We start from the raw sequence: 3,776 nt of genomic DNA, 5'->3' as shown, positions 1-3,776 counted from the left end.
AGTGGACTTCTCCTGGACATACCAGCACCAATCTTATTGTACCTATTTTTTTTTTTTTTTTTTGGCAGCCAGGGTCCCATTCTACCTGGCAGTGTTTTCATAAGCAAACATTTCTCTTTTCCCAGTAGTATCCTAAATGCCCAAAGAACCAAATCCATTTCTTTTTTTTTAAGATTTTATTTATTTATTTATTTGACAGAGATCAAGAGTAGGCAGAGAGAGAGAGAGGGGAGGAAGCAGGCTCCCCACTGAGCAGGGAGCCTGATGCGGGGCTCGATCCCAGGACCCTGGAATCATGACCTGAGCCGAAGGCAGAGGCTTTAACCCACTGAGCCACCCAGGTGCCCCCCAAATCCATTTCTTGCTTTGATTTGTACCTCTCACAAATAGCAGATCATAACTATAAAAACGCTGGTGAATTTCTGTTAAATGGGGGCAGCATGGCCTGGTGGTTAAGCCATCACCCTTTGAGGACAGGAAAGCCAGAGCTCGTATCTGCTATTTGCTTTTGCTGTGCAAACCACAGGGAAGTCGCCTAACCTCCCAGAGCTTCAATTTCTTCATTTATAAGAGAGAATAATAGTATTTACCTGACAGGTAAATACTGTGTTTAAGAGAGATACACAGTATCTCTCTTTTTCTCTCCAAAAGAGAGAAAAGAGAGAATACATACAGAATTTTTGGCTCAGAGCCCAGGGGAGAGTACACACCCATTAAATAGTTATTATTATTGATAGGTATTTTTGAATGAATGCTATCTATCATATTCATGAAGATGGTAAAATTACTATTCTCATAGATAGTTATAAACCATGCCTAGCAGATTATGCTGGGATGTGGGATTTTAAACACACACAGACACCTACCTTTATCCATGCAGATATGATATCAAATGTTATGGGGTTTTAGCAGGTACCTTGATATGTATTGATATCGACATAAGAACTATGGTTCTTGTTAGATGCCCACATAGGAATTTTCTACCTTTGAAATTTTACAACAGAGACTATAGCAGACCAACAATGAATCTGAAAACATTTGCTTATTTAGAGAAAGGAGGCAGGAAGAAGTACAGGCCATTTGTATGCCAAGGATGTTGGTGCGCCTAAATCTGGAAAATGTAATGTTCAAGTCAGGACTCCTGGTTGCCAGGCTCAAAAACCATCTCTAGCTCATGAAAGCAGAAAGGAATTTATTGGCAGGATCTTGGTGGGCATGGCGATGGGGGGCAGTTCACAGAATCAGCAGGAAAGCTGAAGATCCAGGCTCATAAAATGGTAAATACATATGTAGCCCCAAAAAACAGATTGCTGAGGACGCCTTCTCAGACCCTGTGTCCCCAGGACAACCATCATCGATCCCATGGCTGGGCTCTGCGGCCGCTGATGTTGGCTGTTGCATCTCTGGGCTCTCCATTCCAGTGCAACCAGAGAGAATGAGCCTTGAATGCATGCACACCTTGGCCACTGTTCCTGGATGGCACATTCGGTGAGCCAAGCTGGGTCACGCCTGGCTCTCCAGCTGCCCAAAGTGGAGAAAGGGCATACCTGCTCCCCTCAGTTTCTACAGGGAGGAAGCAGGACCGGTCTTGAGATTCCTCATCCCTTCACGGGTGTTTGGCTGCTGAGAGACTCCTTTAAATTGTCCCTAGAGCTACGAAGAAAGAGAGAGACAACCCGAAAGCAATACCCGAAATGAAAGGCTCAGAAGGGATCCCTTCCAGCTAATAGACATCCCCTTCTCTACACAGTGACCTTTCTGCAAAGCATGATGATGTGATGAAAAGGATTGCTGTTTCCAGTTACCTACTGGTAGGCTCAGAAACGGGTCTTCTGGAGCCCGATGGGCGGAGGCAAAGGCTTTCCCTGGAAAGGGACAGCAGATGGTATTCTTCGCCACCCCTGAAAGAAAAAACGGCTGGAGGAAGCAGTGGGGCTCCATCTGGGAGGAAGCCTGTCTTCTGTGGCCAAGCAGTCAATGTGTTTGCAATCCTTACACTTTCTGCGGGCTTCTCGCGGAAGGGCAGATGGTAGAAGGCTGAAGAATTGCAACCAGGAAGAACCGTACCTCTTCGCGTTACTTCGGAACAGACAAAATGGCTCTGAGAACCTAAAGGCAAAAGATCATAGGGGGGAATGGGGGAACATATGCCGGGAAAGGCACAAACGATTTATTAAGGGAGATGAAAAGGTGGATGGGCATCAGGCTCTGATATTTGAAAATGTTGGTGGCCGAAGAGTTTATCCTGCCTCCCAATCTGACCCACAGGATTGAGCCAGAAAATGTGTTCATGACTGTTTCCATGGCTCTTAGTCAGCTCCAAGTCATTTCCCCTTTCAGATTATTTCCATTTTAAGGCCCAATTTCCATTTGCTGTTTGATCTTCTGCTTTTAAGACATTCAGCCAATATCACCATCGGCCTCGTGCCAGGTTTTCTTGCGAGGCTTTGAACTTGTCCTTTATCCTTTATCCTTGTAGGTGGACTCTGTTTGTAACTGGCAGCTCCCAGGTAGGCAGGGTTTCGCTGAAAAAGTGGAGGTCAGACTGAAAACCGGAAAACCCCTCTTGTAAACACCAGTGGCTGTTTGGAATAAAAAGTTCTGTGGCAAAGTAATGATCTGCTAATCAATTTATTAATGACTAATAAATGATTTGCTACAGTTGAACATGACAGTTCCGGCATTAACAATTATATGGAGCTCCCGAGAGAAATTTCTTCTTCGGTTTTAGGATTATATTTACTCTACCCTGAAATGCCTTTTTTAAAAAAAAAAAAAAATTCTCAGTTTAATTCTTCACCAGTGTTAATAAAAAAAATTATTCTGGGGTTGGGTCCATCTAACATAAACTAAGTTATAAATGGTTCAGTGGTTCTTTGTGTCGTCCACCAAAATTGTTCGATGGTTTTCTGCCTCAGTTTTCAGCTCTTGAAGGAATTATTTCCCTTTGTATTTTCACAGCTCATAAGGGCATTACTGGCTAGCAGGAGTACTTAACCCTCACCACCGCCCCCCCTTCCCCAGTGACCTTTGCCACTTTTCTGCAAAACGAGCCGTTTGAAGGTGGTTTGGCCTTACCTGTTACGTTCACCCTCCTCTATTCCAAGGAGTAAAGGACTACACTTTCACGTTGTCACTTTTCCATTGTTTCTAAATCCTAGGGAGAGTCTTATTCTAAATTATGCAGATGACGGCACCTAGTAAAGTGCCCTTGTGGATTTCATCGCAGACGTGCCGCAAAAAATCACATAATGGATGAACAACGCAGAAAAAAAGCTCTCGCCACCCACACAGGTCGTGATAAAACAGGGCAGCGTTTTGCACTTGCCTCAGCGGTATAGCCCGCGAAGCCGTTCTGACCCCCATCTTTCTCCCCCTTCCTTAGAATTTCAGCTTCATCTCAGGCAGCTGCGGAATCGTGAAACAGAATGCCACTGTCTCTGTAGTTCCCAAACTATGCGTCCTCACCGCGGACTGCCCATCTCAATGGCATGCTCGCCAAAGAATTAAACCCAGAATATTCATTTAGCCTCTTATTATTTCCCAAGAAAGAAAGAAAGAAAGAAAGGGAACTTCCTCGCCCTTGCCCTTGTTCTTCTATGCTGTTCCCATCGTAAGATGCTCCGTGGAAGGGAGCCGAGCGGTGGGCAGTGGCTGAGTCCCCGATAAGGAGCGCCTCACATTTCCCTGGCATTCCCATTTGCTAGAGCGCTGCTGCGGCCGCACGCCTGATTGATATATGACTGCAATGGCACTTTTCCATTTGACATTCTCTC

The sequence above is a fragment of the Meles meles genome, chromosome X (assembly GCF_922984935.1).
Source record: "Meles meles chromosome X, mMelMel3.1 paternal haplotype, whole genome shotgun sequence".
Classification (NCBI taxonomy): domain Eukaryota; kingdom Metazoa; phylum Chordata; class Mammalia; order Carnivora; family Mustelidae; genus Meles; species Meles meles.
This window is presented reverse-complemented; position numbering follows the sequence as displayed.